Source organism: Bombus vosnesenskii, unplaced genomic scaffold (genome assembly GCF_011952255.1).
Source record: "Bombus vosnesenskii isolate JDL3184/JDL3185 unplaced genomic scaffold, Bvos_JDL3184-5_v1.1 scf7180000016279, whole genome shotgun sequence".
NCBI classification, from domain to species: Eukaryota; Metazoa; Arthropoda; class Insecta; order Hymenoptera; family Apidae; genus Bombus; species Bombus vosnesenskii.
In genome coordinates, this window is record NW_022884348.1 from 1,149,998 (window position 1) to 1,171,259 (window position 21,262).

A 21,262-nucleotide genomic window follows, 5' to 3' on the forward strand; every position below is an offset into this window, starting at 1 on the left:
ATTATGTAAAGGATGGCTTAACTGTGGAACAACTTTTGCCACTCTAAGTTGCATTATTTCTTAATAGATTCGCGATAAATGTCTGAAATTGGACACATGAAAAATTTCAAAAATTAGCGTGACTTGTCCATCGACGTTCGAAATAGTATTTGCATTTTAATGGCATAATTTCAAGCGATACTTAACGTCTATATACGTATGTATTTCTTCGACGAATTTACGTTAATCTCGTAATCCTTTAAAATTATTGCATTTTCGTTTTAACTGCAGTTTAGTTATCTACATCTATATTTTAGAAAATTTCAAGGCAAGCGTTAGAGACACTGATAGGAAGCGGATAAATTTGATGACAATTACGATTTAATGGAAACGGATGTAACATAGAGGAACGCTACTAAGAGACACAATTTCAAGCTTAGTGTCGTAATTAAGGTGTTGAGAACAGTAACAGCACAATTTATGAACGACACTTCCAAGGAAAGCTAAAGCTCACACTAATTCGTTACCTGCAACGTGTTTAAAGCTCCTGTCGGAGTAATGATTTATCTTCGTTCGTATGCACAATAATTTGTTTTGTATCTCGAGTGCAACGCTCAACGTAACATTATGTGCTCGTAGATACTTTATTCTAAATAATAAAAAATTCGAAACTACTTTTCAATTTGAATAATAATCAATTTTGATAATAAGCATTTATTTATCTATTACTATACAATTGCTTACGTAATGCGTTGTACTGCAGATACAGAACGAATTATTATGTAGAAATATGAACGAAAATAAGGTTAACTAGCGCCAACACATTTAGATGAAGTCGCAAAAAGGGTATTCACGATCGTTATTACGTCTCACGTAACGTACGACAAAAAGAAGCTCCCTGTTTAAAATCATATTACCGTAATACCAGTCAACTTGGAGGACGCGTCATGAATAACAGATATCGGACGAAAAGTAGGAAGAAAAAGTCGGGTTGATTAAACGCAGCTGGTAACCCGGTGAATTGCGGCCACAGCCCTCTCGTTCACGAGACGATTATTTATTCAGCTCGGCAATCGCACGACAAAGATCGTCGACGATTCGTCGAGGGTTCGCCGTTGAATTTCCCGGGCGTGTGCCATCAATCTCCTTCGGGATCCACTTTCGCAAGTTCGAAGCTCGGTCTCCGCCCCGCAACTTCGTTTTCCGCGGCTGTTCGACTCTTTCGTGGCGGAGAACGGGGCCGAAGTTCAACTACAAACTTGACGACTCATCTTGCCGCATAATGGAGCCTAATTACCGGGGCATTGATCCAATGAATTAGGACACTGTAAAAGTGTCAACGGCGCGCTGTCGTAAAGCCACGGGTGCGGTTCTCCGGCGAACTTGAATCTAGGATGGGGGATAAAGGAATGAGAGGAATTGACGCTGGTTACCGACACCGCCTTACGAGCAAACTTTTTAACAGCGGCAATCTGGAATTTTAAACGATCCTCATAGCACGTCGCGAAAGGAGTCGACCAACGAGATTTATGACCACTGCACTGACCTCGCAGCTTTTCTCAACTTCGTTGGAATTACACCGATGGATCGCGTTTCTCCGGAATATTCGTGAACAGAGAGAAAAATGTGACTGTAGAAGGGATAAAAATGGGAAAGGACGATGAAGAGCTGGAAATAGAAAAGTTGGAGATAAGAGAGCAAAAGAGAAGAGATGAGCGAGTAGGAGGTGGCCAGAGATATGAAAGAAATGGAGTGAAAAGGAAGGAAGGAAGGAAAGGGGGACGAAAGAAAGAAGAAAAATTGACTCGGAGAGGGACCTTCTCGGTGTCGTTGTTAACTGCTCAGTAGTAAAAGGCCTATGTTTAAGCCTTTCGTTTGTCTATCAGACACATCTATCGATGACCTCCTCCAGGCACATTTTTATCGAACCATTCGATTGCCGAAGGAATGGTACCTGTCTCTGTTTTTGCGAATTAAGTTGAGAAGAAAGGAAGGAACTTGTTTACTCCGGTGTGTCTTTGTCGGAAATGAACGAGTGCTCGGAAGTGATACAACGAAAGCTTTAAGAATTAACATTCGATGATGTTTATCTTCATTCGCCGACATTCCAACTATTTGTTAAACGCTTGATAAATATGTGTGTAAATAAATTCTAACTTTGTTATATTCCATTTATTACAGGAAATGTCATATTTTTTCACGAATAATTTGTCGCTATATAATTAATTAAATAACACTATTTAAATGCTGTTGATAAAATCTTGCAACAGTAAGCTTCTCTTTCAGTAAGAATCGATATTTTTAAAGAAAGTCAATGGAATCCTGTTCTCTTATCGAACTGATGGAAAGGAGGAAATATTCAGAAAATAGGCAGTATCGGGAACAAAAGGGAAGTCGGCGAAGAAGCAAAGGGGAATCGGTTTTCGTTAACGATGAAAATTTGCTACCTGAATAGGATACACAGGACATGAAATTTCGCGAAACTTTCGAGGCAAATAGAAGGAAATTGCAGAAAAGTTGGTTTCGATACTAGGCCATGGAGATATTCACATTCTAATCGAGAAAATAACCACGCAGAAGCACGCATACTGTCGTCGCGATGGGAATTGCCGAAGACACCGACCATCACCAAGGGAAATAGAAGCTTCGGGACGGGAAGCTGTTTCGATATATCCGTTTTCACTGCTAAGAAGCTTCGGGTAAGATGTTCGATCTCGAGACCAATATTGGCAACGGCTTTTCTGTGATCGCGCATGAGCTTCTATTACGTTCGTCTTACCGTACAAGGTAGAAAATTATTCCCGTAATTTTACATTTCTAACGTTGCTAGTTTTCTGATTTTCAACGAAGAGAAATACGAACTCTTAAACTTGTATCTAGCGATTCTTTCGTAATTGCTATTATCCCGAAAAAGTCATTTTAATTGCAAGTAATTTTGATTAAAGAAGTCTTATTTATTCGTGTTAGAATTTTGGCTCGTGTTTTCTGAGACGTCTATTTGAAAGAAGAATTTACTTTTTTATTCCTTATTTTCTTACTTGTACAAATCTTATTTTATGAACCAGTCATTTTTGCTTTTTCAATCTTCAGGTTTCTATTTCCGCGGAAACTCCCAGTTCCATTGGTATTACAGTTCTTATTATCTTTTTAATTATAAGATACACGTGTACGTAGGATCGTGAAAAGACACGGATAACGGATAAACTGCTAATGCAAGGCTTATGTGGATAAAGAACTGTTTCGTTCACGGTAAACGACTACCAGTTCTTTGTTGTACGTACAATCGTTTAGTAGACGGGGTTAATCATGCTTACCTGTGATATGGCATAAATAGGAAGTAGCTAATCTGTCGTCGTACACGCTTGGAATAATTATAATAGAGTAGATAATCACTTTCCATGAAATTGCGATCGTTGCGTTAGCACCGCAGGCTATACTCCTCGGTTTATGGCACGCTATACAACGAACTGATACTCTCATTAACATAAATTTCGACCTAAAGTATTTGGAATATTTATCTGTTTTTTAAATAGTATAATGAAAAAAAATTAGCTATAAATTATATCTAACATATCTTTGACTTTGAAATGTAACTTTAAATGAAAAATTTATCAACATATATTTTGATGAATATAATTGTTAAATTTTCAAAGAATTTTGGATTTAATTGCTTTACATGTAGTAATCTTATAAACTTCTGTTCGTTTTTTTCTTTACTTTAAACAATTTATGTAATTAATCCTGGATAAAATTTCAGCATCCTTGCACCATGAAGCATCTTATCAAGTAAAACAGATTTAAAAAAGTTATCCTTTTTTCTAGGAAAAAGTTTTTCCATTAAGTAACAAAAGTTACAAAAGTTCGAGAATCGTGTGTCATCCTGAAGGTACGAATGCTTTAAAATTCAAGGAAAAGTACATTTCATTTCGGCTTAATGCTTTTCAATGTCTGCAAAAGTACAGTTCCAAGACTTACGAATAAAAGATGAAACTCTACCTGACGTTATATACGGTATGTATTTCGACTTAACCTTTAAATGGCCAATTCAATTTCAAACCTCGAGTTAGCCGCCTAGAGCCTTTGTCATTTACAAAGTACCTTCTCGAATAATTCATGATTTTCCGACTGAAATCGACCGACGAATCAGTTGCATTTTTACGATTCCATTTAACGTGCAACAATAGTAACTCGTTTAACAATACATTATATTATATCCAAGAACTTTTCTTTAACTCTCGTTCTTTTAAAGTACAAGGTAATTCTCTTTTTTGATTATTTTATTAATGCGAAGGAAACCCTATTCTTTAAACTTTATGAATTTTTTAATTATTTAGATAAAAAGGTTATCTCAACGAAATATTCTGAAATAATAGTTAGTATAAATTAGCGATTTTTTATGGTATAATAATCTCAATATGAAAAAGTACATTATAAAATAGAATGGTTCAAATCGTGTTTAAAAATTACATCTGTCGATAGATTGTATGGAAGAAATTACAAGTCGAAGCTTATCGTATGAATTATGAAAAATTACAAACCACCAATAATTGAAAAAAAAGCATATTATTATTATTATTATTCGCAACTCGTTGCATCGCCGTTACGTTAAATATAACTTTTCTAATTGACAGAACCTTAAAATTTACGTTCAAGCAGCTTCGTCTTCGACATGATATCATGCAAGAACTATGAACTTAAGATCTCATTTACGAAGACGTATTTAGCTACGTGAATCCAAATTACCTAGTTCCATACATACATATTCAGCCTGCGATACACGTAAATACAAATACACGTGTCTCGCATAATACCGTGCCAACTAAAATCGATGTTCCGCTCCGTAAAGCTCGGAAATTCGTGCTTCACGCCATATCATTGTTTACGATTCCTCGAAATATTCTCTGTACCGGGGGTTCATTAAAAGTGGCGTTAAAAGCGTTGATTACAGCGCGATACAATTAAATCGATCACTGAACATGTTCGTTTCCCGGTTCGTCCATTCTCAAAGAACACAGATTTAAAAAAAAAGAAAGAAGAAGGAACCAAGAGGAGAAGAACAAACGAAACGAAATGAAAGCAAAAGACAGAAATGAAATTCTTCGTGCTCCGCTACAAAAAATGTTTTTTTTTTTCGATGATATTGCATTTTTTTCGATACACCGATCTTCGACGAGCAATTCGACGAACGAGCGCCAGGATACATTTAATTTGATAACGCGAGTTCTATTCACAGATCGATGCCTTGTAATCTGGTTATATCTGTTGGTGGAGGTACAGAGGCTTCGGAGATAGTCAACATCGAGCATCGATCCCACCAGCTGTTCAAGGGAAAAACATTGTATACACCGAATCCTGTTCGTTGGTCGCGCAGTCACCGAATATGCCACAGAGGCAACCGTACCATTGTACCTTCAGTATCACCAATAATTTTTATTTACCGCAAAAATCAAACTCCCTTTGGTTATTAGGTTTTCCTCTTTTTTAAGTGAATGTTACAACGAGTGCAACGAGAGAGATAAGCGAAGCGATACATTTAATTTGCAGTGGTTCCCTTTTTGTCTCTTTGCTTGATACATCCGTGGGGTAATTTGGCAAAGAGATTTGAGATTTATGGAATTAAAGGTGTAACAGTAATAGGATAACTATCCGGTAGCGATTCTTGGATTCATTGAAATTTCTGAATGAAAATTTGTGTGAATTGTTGATGCTTGAAATAATAGGGTAATTGTTTTAATATAAATTACTTATCTGTTAAAAGTAGGAAGAATTATAAGTATGTTCTAAACATAAAGTATAGAAATAAATGTTACGTCTGTTATTTTCTTTTCACATGAGAATTGGTTTTTGAAAAAAATTTGACTACAAAAAGATCGTGAGATCTCGTTATTTCTAGTAAAGTTAACTTCTGTATTATAACTTCTACTTATTATACTTATAATTACAGTGAAATTCGACAAAGATTATGAAATGAATTTCATCTTTAGCTATTCTAAGCAGTGTCAACTGAAACTTCACTGCTTTCTGAACCAGAATGATTTTCAATAATCACCTTTGATGTAAATTGTTTTCAGTCTCGTGGTTAGTTCCAACACTTTCAAAGTGTTTGAAAGTTTTAAGATATCCAGCAACTTTACGTAGATATTTCGTAGTTAAATTGCAGAAGATAAACTCTTGCACGTCCTTTCCTTCACTTTGCTTAATTGTATGTAAAAAGGCACGCTTTAATCGTTTATCTGCTATAAAAGAAAAAGTTTTACAGTTTCCATCGTAGCTATCGTACGACTCGTTTCGTTGAATTAAATTAAAAGCTCTCACGCCTCCATAGCTGAAGGAAAGCATAAAATGGCTATAAAAAGCATTCTAAAGAAAGAATTTTTTTAATGCGTGGAAAGAGAGTAACGTCATAAAGTACTTTCAGAAAATTAGATCCAGAAGCACAGAGCCCAACGTTTGACACGTTTGGTTCCGAAACTTTTGAAATTTTTAACGGGCCCTGAAGTTCTAGGGAAAGAGTATCAAAGGATCGGGCATTAGTTGGCTCGAAGCCCTCTATGATTCTCAAGACTTTATTCACGAAGGTTTCAAAACGTTCAAGATCCTTCATCCTATTAAAGACTTCGAAGACCTTCCATCTTCCCGAGGTTGGCGTAACTTTCGATGTCCCAATCAACTAGAGAGCTTCGAGATCTCGAGCAGCTCTTGCTACTGTTCGAGATAGCTCGAAATTGCGTATTAATAGAATTCTCTTAGACTGCGTGTCTGACAAACAGAGAACACTAAATTGTTTATACGTATATGCAGCAGGATAAAACGCGTATCGGTTTGTGATATATTCATTCCATTCTATAATATATGCTGATATTTATTGTATCAGCCTCTTAGGTACGAAACTGATCGACTCTGCTTTCTACGAAGTTCTTATTATTCATAGTTAGGAATTAGGATTCGGCTGGGATCCAACATCTTAAAAAACGGAGGATCTATTTTCATAGATTTATTTATCACAAAGAGATGACACGAATAATCCGAAATTCTAAGATAAATTTGGGAAAATAATATTTTTAATTGTTATTTTTCTCTACGTTTCGATCTATGGAACTGGTCTGACCTCAGTGAATTATTACCATTTTAAACGAAGCATTACGGATCGTAAAAATTGACTATAACTAATAAAATCCTACAACAACGTGAAACATGCCTTTCGGAAAACTTAGTCGTTTAAAACTAATTTATAAACACACTTATTTTTCTTTTGTCAGCCATTCAGTGACGACATATTTCGCATAATAATTTTATTGGACGAAAGAACACACCGGGTGCGTGCACGTTCGTTCGCTCGAAGTTTGCACGTAAAGCGTTTGGACTGTTTCGCTCAACGAGCGTTGCATTTTAATTTATTTAAGTTGCGCCGGTCGAAGACATCCACGAGAGTCATGGGGAGACCTTTCGAGGAGAATTTAACGTTTTCTCGAACAAAACGCGTCGCGACGCCCAACGCTTTTATACGATCATTATGAACGTCCTCCACTGAAACTGGGTTTCTTTTCTGTTTGCGTACGCGACGTTTCCGGTGCGCGAAAAGGTCAATGAAAATTCTGGAACTCATTTCTACAAAGTTTCTGACCGCGACAAATTATAAGATAAGATAAATCGAATGATCTTTGCGTAAATCAACGTTTCATGGACCGATTGAATTACCGGTACATAATTTGGAGAGCACTTAGAAGCTTGTAAATGACGATGAAGTTTACTTTGCAACGATATAACGAATGGTGGCTGTCATAGATCTTAGAATGTTTTAATTATTCATGATATATTTTTTTAATTCCTATATTATTATTATTACTAGTGTTAAACCTTATAATGTCACATATACTTTCTGTTAATCTTACTTTTATCGATGTTGTTGTTCAATTAAGAATAGCAGATTGCATCCTTCTTAAAGTATATGAATTTCAAGTATATCAATTACAATATATGTTCGAATTTATTCTTCTTTGATAATAATATATGGATATTAAATTGTAAATTTCATGGTATTTAACGTCGTTAAAATTTCCTTATTTTTGTCAAATTTTGATATTCGTAAGAATTTATTAAGTGTTAATTTTATTCGGAGTTATTTTTTCCTTTCTTAGTTATCGATACACGATTTAAATTGACAATTAAAATCAATTTTACTGGAAGCTTATCTCTCGAAGCATTATAATTTTCCATTGCCGTTCGTCAGATGTTATTGCCCCAACGATAAATCTGTTTTCTTTTAAAGACCCTGCTTGTTTACCGGTAGCAGTAGTACAATTTAATAAATTAAATGAGAGGAGTATACATTTTCCTAAAAGAGCAAGACAGTCAAGACAGTTTCCCAACAGTCTTACAGCCACATCCGTTCTCGTTCCTTCATTAATTATCGTTATTGTTTTTCCGTGACTGTCAGTTTAAAATATTGTATCCCGCATTGGCATTGTTTTTCTATGACAAGTACATGAATCGTCGTGTATTTTATTACATTTTCTCTTGGGGATCATTAAAATTCAATTCGTAAAAGTTCCTCCAGGGAAAATCTATCGCTTGACTTTCGCGATTATTTTAACCTATAACTGTTAAAATATTTATTATTTAAAAATGGAAAAATATGTAATCATAATTGGAATAATCAAAAATGGAAATATAATAATCATAATTTTACGATTTTAAAACGTATTAGCGATTCCTACGTATAATAATTCCGCTCTAATTTCCGATGTTTCAACCGTCGTTAAACATCGTTACGCGTCAAATATTCAGTACGAAGTCATTAACTCCAGATTTTGACATCGGAGCATTAGCAATGGTATCATGATACGGATGTAACTTGTTACTGTTTGTGAGAGGTGCGCTTCAATGAATAGGGCGCGCGAAGCTTTGCTCGTTATATAGAAACAAGTGAAACTTCCGCCGTGCGAATTCTGCGATCTCGCTATTACAGGAAGACAGAAAATACGAATAGAATTTTCAACGTGACGTTTAATTAAACTCCGGAACAGAAAATCAGGCCGTTCAATTATTGCGAGTACGTTTAAGATAAATAGTTGACTTGCCGGCGAATATTTAACAGAAATACCGTATCGCAGATCGGTTAGAAATTTTCATCATTCGTACAATTTTTCACTGTTTCTATTTATTTTGTAACGTTGTCTGTGAAAGCTTCAAAATTAAATTGCTTTTCGCCGCTTTCACAAGAACTTAGTCTACTATATTTCGCCATTTCTTCATTTCTTTGTTTCCAGTTCAAATTTCGTCTATTCTATCGTATACGTGTAACGTGTAACGTTTGGTGTTTGTTACGTATCGAGCCGTTTCGTATATTTAACGTTTTGAACACCGAAGAAATGAATTTATATCCTTATATAGCTGCAGAGAGAAACTAGTGATTCAAAAATGAAACTTATCTTAGAAGAGCACGTTATATATATAAATATTCGATGTGCTCTTTTAAGATAAACGCGAACAAACCTATTTCTCAACCTACTAAATTAAACTATCTTGATATCTCTGACTTTTACAGTCATCCATATTCGTAATAAACTTCGTTACAAGTATAAAGACAAGATTTCTCTTTATCATACAAACGGATGTTATCGAAAATCTAGAAATAATATCGAGTATTTACTAGAAATAGCTTTGAAGATAATACTATGTACTTTCCTGGCGAGATTTTAATCAATTCCAAAGGTTAGCCGCCGGCAGAATGCGCCATTCGCATTAATGAAGAAAGAAACGTACTCGAACGTTTACTCTCTTTCTTCCCTTCCCTTTCTTCCCATTGTCAACTTCTTTCGGACATTCTTTATCACTGAACGACTCAAAAGAAAAAAACAAAAATAAAAATTCTACCTGTCTCGAATCGTTTGTCGTTCAACAGTCAGTGAAATTTCTCCTTCTTCTTCTTCTTCTTGAAAAGCGGGATAAAGAACTGGCCAACCGATTCGTTGAATCGAGACTCGAATTTTCTGTTCGTTCACCTGAACTGTTTCGATCGAGTGAGCTCCCGAGGGTATAATCGAACAACTTCATAATAGTCCGTAATATGTGGAATAGCTTGTTCGTTACATTTGTCATATAATTCGAAATAGAAAGTCGGACAAGAGAATGTATCAGAGGATCGCGTTATTTTACAGACGTGAGTTTGAATCTATTAGGTTGTCCGAAAAGTTTCGTTCGTTCCATAAGGCGATAATAGACGTACAACAATTTCTGTTTTATATTGTTTTATTGAATTAGGTGTGATCCATTTCGTTCTATTTCTATTATTATGTTCGTGCATAATACAATAAACTAATATAAAACAAAAAACATTGTGCGTCTATTACTTCCTTCTAAAATGAAAGAAACTTTTCCAACAACTTGATACGTTCCAAATCTGCGCTCATACGTGTTACACGGCTGCGCTCATCTAACGATCTTTATCATCGCTTAGACGAGCGATTTTAAAGCGCTCGTCCCTGAGTACGTCCCTCAGTTAGCTCCACTCCACTTGCTCTTATTCAGGGGAAACATTTCGCGCGTCGGAAAAGTGGAAAAAGCAAAAAAAAAAAAGAAAAAAAAAAGGAGGGAAGTAGGAAGGGACGGGGCTGCGTGTCGTCAGGAAAATTAAATGTCAGGTAAACGCGTTTCGTCCCGGAAATTCTTTTCTCGCCACGGTGCGGATTTTTTTTGTTCCGGCTTCATTTGTTTATGTCTCTGGTACGCCGTTTTCCACGGAAGAGAATGGCGCAAGAAATCAAGGCATTGCGAGAGCTTTTTGCCGGATGTTGGTGAGATTTTTGCCACCGATGTCTGTCAATAAAGAAACGTCCTGTGGAAAGATTCCTGGATTTCACTGCGAGCTAAAGAAATTAGATGAAAGGACGTCGTACGAGACGTCGGAAGGTCGTAATTTAATTACAATCTTTCATTCGGCTGTTTCGCGTGTTTACGCAGTTTTGATGCAATATCGTTTTCCTAGCAGTTTTAATGATTTTTCCAAAAGATTCGGTACGATGTCCTCGTGATCTGAAGATTACAGCTTCGAAACCCGAAATTGAATAGTTCATCACGAAACACGACCTGTCCACGAACCAGAACAATTCATTTCGCAGTTAGTTCGCTTCCCACATGCTCGCTGTCAGACGCAAGCGTGTCAACTAGACAGAACTGAAATCGAACGACGATTGTTCCTGCAACGAGTCGATTCCTCGATTGAATCGCTGCTTTCGTTCGCAACCCAACGCCGGCTTCAAAAACGTGTGACGAAATAACGAACGATCGTAGTTCGCCTCGACGATGGAAAGAAGAAAAATTAAGAAGAAATACCTGGTTGGAGGAATGATCACGATTAAAGAGTCATTGATTCGTAAGAGTCGCCGTGATTCGTAAAGGAAATACGAACAAAAAAGAGACGCATATGCGAAAAGAAAAGCGCGAAGGCTCGATTCAAACCCGAAGAAAATAAGCAAGAATTTAAATTAGCAATTTACCGGTTGGCGCGAATTCAGCCAGGCTTTGTCACCAGCTCGACAAAACGCAAAATTCAGCCAATTAAGTCGAATCGTTGCCGGCTTTCAGTAACCGGTCTCACCGTCTGGATTGCCATTGTCGTTGATTAATTGATCTACAATTACCGGGGTTACGAGCAGTAGCTCACTGAGAAATGTTTCAGACAGAATTTTTCCGCTCGTATTGTGGTTACCTGACAAAATAAAATGCGTCCTGAAAGGATGAATTATCGTTACGAGGGAACACGCATCGAATGACGCTATAGTACGTATCGCTTTAAACGAAGCTTCGATGTGTGTAATTGCGCAGAATAATTCTTCGCACTCTGATTCTATACGACGTGTGATAATTTAGAAACGTTTGATGGTTTTCGATTATCCTTTCGATTATTAGCGGTATTTTACCTAAGAGAAAAAAGTAACGGAGAGAAGATTGTTGGAATAATTTTTAATAAATTCCATCTTCGCCAATATTAATCACGGTGAATGCGATAAACTTTCCATTTAATAATAGAACAAATAATATCACTGGAAAAAACTGAAAAGTCAGTTGGAAACAGGTGGGCACGGCCGTGTGACACGGTGAACACGAAATAACTGAAACTAAACACAAATGTCAGATCTCTTGAAAAACGCGATCGGAGGAAAATGTATGCGTGTTGGAAACAACATGGAAATTTGTTATCGAGAGACTGGCGATAATTTACAGTTAGCCGGCCAATTTCGTTGGTCGTGCCGCAACTTATGAATATCTATGGACCTACAAATTTTAACTTCAACAGAAACGAAAACCATGGCATTACTCTCCTCGCCGGTGGAATAAATTTTTCTATCCGCTCGTCTGTCGGCCGCTCTCATTTTGCGTTTCGCCGAAAAGAAAAATAGACGGACTCTTTTCATCAAAGGAGAAGAACTCCGGCTACGTCAGAAAATGTACCGGAACAAATGAGCAAGATCCTTTGTGTCTTCGAGACGCGATGTTCGTTAATGTTAAACGTCCAATGTTAATTTGCAAGACAAAAGGAACTAGATAAATGCGGAAACTGAACAGGGAGATATTTTCAATTTTTATTTATAGTCAGACTAATCTATTGCGAGATTTTTTACATCCTGTAATCTTCCATTATTTGCTATTTTAATTATTTCTCTCTGGAACGAAATAAATCTAAAGGAACGCGAAAGAAAAAGAGAAACGTAAATTACTCCATTTGTTTCATATTGTTTGGCGAACGTTTAACGTAGAGAAATGTAATAATAAGTTATGGATACGATATAAGACGAGAATACCTCCAGGTTTTCGCCATCGGAAAATTAATTTCTCACGAATATCAAACCTTTCATCTTTAACATGTTTACTCAACTTAGCGGTAATTAAAGTTTGCTTTATATTAGTTTAAGCCGCATACTCTTGGGTTTAAAGTGACTGCCTGCTGAAGTTGTTGACTGCTGCCGCGATTTAGACGTCGATCGATACGTAATTTACTATTTGATATCGATATAATCGAATCAGAAATTAAAAGTAATTGTGCTTCATATATATATATATATATATATGCATCGAGATATATTATATTATAGTATATTAATGATAACACTAACGGAATTGTGTGTACAACGCTTTAAAACTGAAAAAAGGAAGAGTTCTAAATTCGACTGTGGTTTATGAGTTTTACGACAAAAATTACTCGATTATTTGGAAAATAAGTCACGGTTGAACGCCATTTGTACAACGTAGAACATTATCTTTTTGATTCTGTATATCCCGAGTGCGTTTAATCTCGAGTAGCTACGACACAATGATAAATTGTTGTAGCGAGCGAAAAAAATATATCTCTGGCGAGAGCAACTTTTAAAAACTTCTGCTTCTGTACACCAATGAATTTCAATAATAAGGCAGAAAAGAAAAGATACCTATTCCGTAGGCAGAAAGTAACACGTTGTATCGTATTTTCAAGGATCTTTTTTCCAAACTAGGTCCTATTTTCAGGTCCATCGTCTGAACACCTGTATATCTAAACGAAAACAGTTATGAACGATCTTCTTACATAATTGAAGAGATAATTTGCTATTTGAAGAGAAACATCGGCTCGAACGTCAGAATAATTCAACCCAAGTTTTTCTGCAAATGCACGAACATACGCGCAGTTTAACTAAACTAAAAAAACTAAACTAAACGGTAACAAAGTCATAGTTTTTTAAAAAATATTACAACTGAACCTTCTGTAACCTTCTTAAAATCTACACCGGAACGTTTATCCGGTAGATATTATCATCGCTAGGATATTACATTTATGCGCGAGAGGGAGAATAAACAACGTGACCGATTCTTATTACGGCGATGAACGCGTTAATAAGGAACATCAGGATGTTAATGAGAAATCGTTCCGGTGGGAATCGTAACTTGCGCGACTGTCGACCATTCGTTATCGCTGATAAATGTACCGACGGGAAGAAATTTCGTAATCCGGACACGGTTCTCATAAACAACGTTTTCTTTGCTTCCCTTGTGACGTTCTGCAAAGGGAGATTCACCGTTCTGCCTCGAAATTTCTACAGTCGCCGCTCAGGGACTTCGTAGCATGTCGTAAACTTAATTAATTTAAGCGGCGTGTGATGTTGGTAAACGCCGAAACTCGACGATAAAGCGTTGGGGACGAATTGTTCATCGTAAAATATGGAACGTTATGACGCTAACAGCTGATATAGAGCTAGGGTGACAGGATTTAGCCGCAAGAAATATACCGGCTTAAAGGGACCACACGCTCCTTCTTCATTCTCAATCCTCTATCGAGCGTGTTTAACGTTATCGTTATTAGCGACCCGCTTAATGGCTCTTTATTGTAATTTGTTAGGGTGAGTTGGCATACGGTTTCATATTCGGACGGTCAGAGCTTCGCGATAGTATTTCACGAAGATGTTTAAACATTTATCGTAGAAAATTTTTATGTGTATATTATGTAGACATACGTATGTGTTTACTAGCACTACAACGAGACGGTTGTAATTATGTTGGTAAAACTTGAAACCAATTTGAAAAAGTGTATTAAAAATATAGAAGTTACGAGATATTTGTAGATATTTGTAGAAGATCTAATAAGTGGTAAATACAGTGCATTATTGACATTCGTCGAATTTAAGATGCTTTCTCATAAATAACAAGGTTTCGTAAGGTTGCATAAATGGGAAGAAAATTATAGACAAACAATTTTGTGATAGCAGAAAATATTGTAATATTAATCTTCTTTTATTATTTTACGTCTTGAGTTGGTTGCTCACTGGTAACGTTAAATACAATAGAAAATTCTAATAAATAATACACTTTAAACTTGGTTGCTTGAGCGAAGAGTTAAAAAGTTGTAGCGAAGGGAATGGTTTGTAAAAAAAACTTCGAAAGAATATAACGAAACTTAGAGGAAACAGCGGCGATATATCAAATTCTCGACAGAAAATGTTTCTCGACCACGCCTATTCACGATTCACTGTAAACTACGGGCGTATACTAATTTCATCATAACTCATTACGATACGTCTTTCAAATTCATAAGGAGTCTTTATTCCGACATAAATAGATAGATAATTTTCTTCGTGGTAAAAAAGAGAAAGAAATTACACGAGTTTCGCAATCCGTTACGAATAATCATTTTTAGTTAAAAAAAAAGTATAACAATTACACAGGATACAGCAATGTATTTTTATATAAAAACATCTTATTTACAAAAGACTCGCAGTGCAGAAGAACCAGATGGTGTCAATCATGACATCTATGTCGCTGAAGGATTTTAGGTATTTTCATGAAACTTTTTGAAATATTAAGTGAGATTCGTTGATTGTCAATGTTTCCAGGATACGCGGCGCAAAATCTGACGATCTGCGAACCCCGCCTGTTCGCGATTCGCTAGATAATCGTTCGAGAGACGAACCACAGTTTGTCACTTGAACGGGGTCATTAAAATCAGCTGCTGTGAACTGCATACTCGTACTTTACGAGGATCTGGATTGTTAGCAGAGCAACTTGGAAACTGAGAACGAGATCTGGCTATGTAACGTAAGAGAAATAGTAAACTATCATTTGCGGCGGACATTAGCTTGTTTTGGGAAAACTAGCACTACTTTACGCAACACTTTACCGTAAATCGACTAATTTTAAGCAATGAAAAGTACTTTGAAATATCGTGCTTTCGACTATTACAAATTCGATGTAATACAATTTTGTAAAATTTACAAAACTTAGTCAAGAACAATATTCCACTCTTCTCTACGAACCGATATAACTTAAATCTTATAGAAAACAAAATCATTTTCTTCGCCTAAACGGATAAATAAATAACCGATCACAAATTCACATCAGTCACGTTGTTCCAAATCGATTTTCAGATTTATTCTTCGATCGGTTAATTATCTTGACAACGCAGGCCTCTCGTAAATCACGCGTTCTCTTTTAATAGGTCGTTAGTTTTGCTCGTACGTAAGAAAGACGAAGAAAACGAGGAATGCGGATAACTCGACGAAATTCCAGTAGCACGAAGAATTGCTGATTATGTTTTACCTATCTATCTATCTATCTAGCCTTGTTTGGAAAATGATTAGGATTTCTCTACTTTCGATGGGATTCTGCCGATCGATCGTCGACGAGATCGATCAAGAATTAATTATTTTCGAAGCGAAAGAGTCGTAACAAGGTTCGATGTAGCAAACAAAAAGTCTAATTACACGAAATATTGCTCTGAATAACTGATTTGGCGAAAGAATTCGCGAGTATCGATTTATTCCTTATTTAGGGATACATATGTAGTTGTAAATAAAGGATGATTCCATTTATATTTTTGTCATGAATTTGAGAAATATCGTTTGAATGATAAATTTTTTAAACACCGTAAGCAAATTGCCAGTGAAAATTGTATAGAAATATTTGTTTTCTCCTGCACCATGTATACGGAAAAATACCAGTGACTAAAAGATGATGCAGCAGTTAACGAAATTTAAAAAAAATCTTCGAAAACCATAAATATTATTTGTTTAGATCTAAATCTGTAATAACCTAATTTCATAGTTTGGATTAAATTTATCCTAGATTATATGTAGTCCGATTCGGTTTTTCAATTAATCTCTTTAGATTTTATATTATTCGTATTGAGAACAACCGATTTATCTTGTTGTTAATAACAATAATATAGAATTTTATTGTAAAAAAAAACAGGCATTTTCGATTTTATTTCAATACCTTTAAAAATACGTTTTGCGTCGAACAGTAGAATGCATTGTTGGAGATGTTAAATATTTTTTTATTGTTTATATTTCAAATTTATAGCCGATTTTACAGTCGAAATGGTGAAATTTCCTCTTCCTGCTGGAAATCCTAGATTTTAACGTAAACTAAAAAAAATTTGTTACGTTCGCGAATCCAATTTTTTCACTTATTCGGTAAAAGAGTGGAACCAAAAATTTTTCCCAGCGTATTCAACAAGACCAATACAACGTACGCGGCACAGTTCAATGTACAATAAAACAATTTAGTAATCGTTTGCAAAATTTCAATATTCCGTACTGTTTGTATAAAATCAACATCCGCGATGTCACGTTGAATTGTTTAAAAGTTACTTGGGGCATGATATTTTCTATGATAACACGTAAATTCAATTAAAAGATATAAAGCATAAGGAAAGCCTTTTAATTCGCGACTTTTGAAACGACTGACTTTTCCACATTTATATTTCCTCGAAGCGTATAAAAAACATTAATAATTTTCTTTGAAATTTAAACTAAGCTGAAATTAAAAGTACACGTGTTAACGCACGAGTACGTGTTAACCTTTATACAAAGAATTGAAGTTTATTATTCGTTGATTCCATAAGAAGATAATAAGCATCGTTTTCCATCGTTATCTTCTCATTAATTTATATTAATATTCATGTACTGGCGGTACGAATCAATACTTATGCGGCTTGCTAATAATATTAATTTCGTCAAAGGTATCTGCACGTTTTCAGTAATTACACGAAATAAAAAATTGATAGGTTTCATAGGTTTGCTAATTTTTATATTGAATATCGCAGTGAAATTCTGCAGAAATATGGAAGTTGAAAGATAATTACGCAAGAATAATGCGTAAAGAAGCGAAACAAAAAGAAGAAAAGTTAACCATTCACCCATTTCTAACAACTTTGTCCACTTACAATTGCGACGAATCAATTGACAGTCGATTTAAAAGTACGTTGCTTCGTAATACGAATAAAATATAATAATTTGCTACGAAGTGCATTACGGATCAGACGTCTCGTTAATTACGGCTATTTGTTATCAGTATTCAGGAATTTACCTCTTTGTTCTGCGGTAAGCAAACCGGTGTTAACTAAGTAAGGTAAATTGCCATTGCCGTTGCCTCCGCGTCAAACAGGATTATCGATCGGCCATTAATGTCGAATAAAACGTGGAACGCGCCGATACGTACGGTTTTTTGGCACACGTTGTTCCCAACTCTTTAAACTTCCAGCTCGTTCGAGCGTCCAACGATGGCCGATCGAAACTTTATCGCCGCTTTTTTATACACGTCCCTCATTCTTCGCCAAGATATTAAAATTTTCTACGCGATTTAGAGCGCGAAGCCAGTTTACGAAAAGGGGAAGCCGTATTAAAATTCGCTCCTGCAATTTCCAGCCAACTCTACGATCCAACTGCGAACTTTCTTAAACGATGCTTTTAACGATATTGCTCGACAACTTGAAAGAATATATAAGTAGAGCGTTCTTCTAGAGGATAACCACCTTGGCGATACAAATTCACCTGGCTACGACGAATTACATCGTATCGATAGAGTGTAAATTTAAAGATCAGAGAACGCAGTGTACATTCTCGACGCAGTAGCGTCCTGTTTTGCGACCTAACGTCCTGTTTTGCGACCAAGTTTTTCAGGACAGAAAAAAAAAAAAATAAAAAAGAAAAAATACATAAAAAAAAGGCTCCGCCCCCAGAGGCTTAAACCCAAAAACTGCATCATACAACGAAAAATGTAAAGCGCCGAAACATAATACAGCATGGCTACGTCGTACCGCCGCGTATCGGTACCTTTGCCTAACATACCATTACAAAAATTCATGTTTATTGTGAATAATGTACTTAAAATCTGTATTTTCTGGACTCAATAAACTCCTTTGTAAACAAAAACATTCTCGACGCAGTGTACATTCTCGACGCCGTGTACAGCACGACCATGTGCTGTCGTTACAATCGGAGAAAGTAAACAATAAAATTTGTATTGTGCGTGATGTAACAACGAAGTAACAGAGAGGAAGAAAGTGTAACGAGACTTTTTATAATACTTCAGCGTTGATTCGCGAATTATCAAAAGTTCGTGACTTTCTTCTATCAGAAATGATTGAACAGGAACGATGTCGTTTAGTGATTTAGTCAGAGATTATTAATTCGATACTTTAATACTTGGAAAAGTTTGGGAAGTTTTTCTGAAATATTTCAGGATTGTTAAATACGTTTAAGCTTCCTCCACACCGTGATGAAGACGATGACGACGCAATTATCGAGAGGTTCTTTTTTACCATTTGTCGGAGATTCCCCATATACGGAAGTGGTTAAAGCAACTAGATACAGTTTCATTTCATCAACGACAAAGTACTCTTTCAATTTCTTCATCCAGTTTCACATTTCTCAATACTCGTATAATAATATTTATTCGGATTTTCGAAATAACTGTGATTCAACATAAGATGCTTTATAAATTCCTCCGCTACGATCCGTATATTTGTATTTCCAGTTAATAACATTGCAGTCCTTCGGTGTTTATCTACCAGAAGAATCATTTCAGATTCAATTACGCAGTCGATCGGATACCGTTTTTCTCGAAAACTTTCCACGGTTAGGAACAAACCATTGCTGGAATACCAAACTTCGACGCTAAACTTTTTATAATTCACGTTGACATTTGCAATGGATTGCCATTGAACTATACGTATAATCTGTAATTTGTAACACATTGATGTGACATTGTCTCTTGCTAAATGTATCGTGCAAGAGGATTCTGGTCGACAAAAACATTAAGAAAGAAAGACATAAATCAACTTACCCCTAAACCAATTATGAAAGCACGATAAACACAAGGAACCGTCGATAATAAAGTAAAGGAAAAAAGAACCGCGAACCATTGCTGCTTGCTTGGCCATCAGGTTTAATGACGTTAATACATCACAGGCATATTTTCAATCTTCTCGTCGTATATTCGACGAGCTTTCCTACCCGTTGATCGAATCGGCTTGAGATAAAGATTCTTTCAGTTTGTCGAGTGTCAGACGTTGGGCCGTCGTTGAAAATGATGATTTCTACAGGCGTGTTATTAAGCACTTCTTGACCCAGCCCCTTGAACCTGGGATAACAAGATTACGCAGCGATGAAAAATGTAGTTTCCGTGAACGCGCAGAGAATGCAGTAACGCGAGTTGAAGGGGAAACACGTTGAACGTTTTGGGATAGTCTGGCAAGAAAGGAGGGATCTTGATCGTGGAAACTGTTCGACGAACGCTGATGCGGACTACAGCTTGTTCCGATTGTCGAAATTCATGTTGCACAGCTTAGTTACGATGGTCCTGCATAGAAATTGCATTTAGAGAAATTTAGCGAACGATCTAATGCTGCGGTCCGTGCTTCTATAATACTAGAAATTTTACTATCCATAAACGTAAATCATATTTATAATTTTTATTATACGTTCGATTCCATTAAATTCATTCTCTGCAAATTTCGTCTTTAAACGATTTATATTAGCGTGGACGGTCTCGGTCTAGCAATTAACAAAAAGTTTAAACGATTGGAATATTTAAAAAGTACGGACAACGATGCTACTACGATTGGCAAGTTTATGAATCTTCCTTCTATCGGAGATTATTCCGAGATATCGAGATATTACTTCTGAAGCTTTCGAATCTTTCGTCCGGTAAAAAGTTTCGACGATTCTTATCGCGAACGTATGTACCAACAACTACAAACTGTATACTGCCATTCACGATCTTTTGTTGCATATGAAATTCACGGACAGAGTGCTACGTGGTTTAGAAAGATCTCTGTAACGTCCCAAGTTAAAAATCCGACGGGGAGGAACATTAGACGGTAGATTCACCAAAAATTAAAAGCAATCTTCTCTGTATGCGAGAAACGAAAGTTGAACACTTTTTCTTAATATATTCCAGACCAGGCGAAAATTAAAAGCCGTAAAAGCTTTAAAATCAGGTTAAGGAGTTGTACTAGAATATTCATAATAATTGTGGAAAAATACCAAGTGTCTCGATTTTTTTTACTCTTTAACATTTTTTTTTTTTTTTTTTGGAAATTATCCAAAGATCAAGAAAACCTATCCATTCGCATCAAATGAATTTATCTATCCACGTTCTTATAAAATTTAATGCTCCTTTAGCTCGATATCAAACTATCCGCAGCAATTAGCGAAGGGTCAGTTAACAAGTATTGGAATGAGGCGTGCTTTGCGAACTCGGCAACTAGTTTCTGCATATCATAGACGTATCAAGTTGCCAGGTTTCAGCGAAGCTTATTGATCTGGAAGCAAATTGGTAATATAAGGCCATTGAAGTTTACGTCAAAATGTTATCCTTCGTCAAAGTGTTCTTCCACTATGACGAAAGAGCTATGTACGTAGTACTTTTGAGATAATACGAAAACAAAGTTTATGACCAATGTGTCATTTAATTCTCAGTGAGGAGAACTGTCGAATTTAATTGTTGATATCTCGTTCTCTTTCAAGAAAAAAGA

General features: G+C 36.0%; 1 protein-coding gene across 1 annotated transcript in view; it reads right to left on the minus strand.

Moving 5' to 3' along the window:
- Positions 1–21,262, minus strand: part of LOC117242894 (neural-cadherin-like) — an 87,226-nt gene that overhangs the window by 30,640 nt on the left and 35,324 nt on the right. The gene's annotated exons all lie outside the window — the stretch shown is intronic.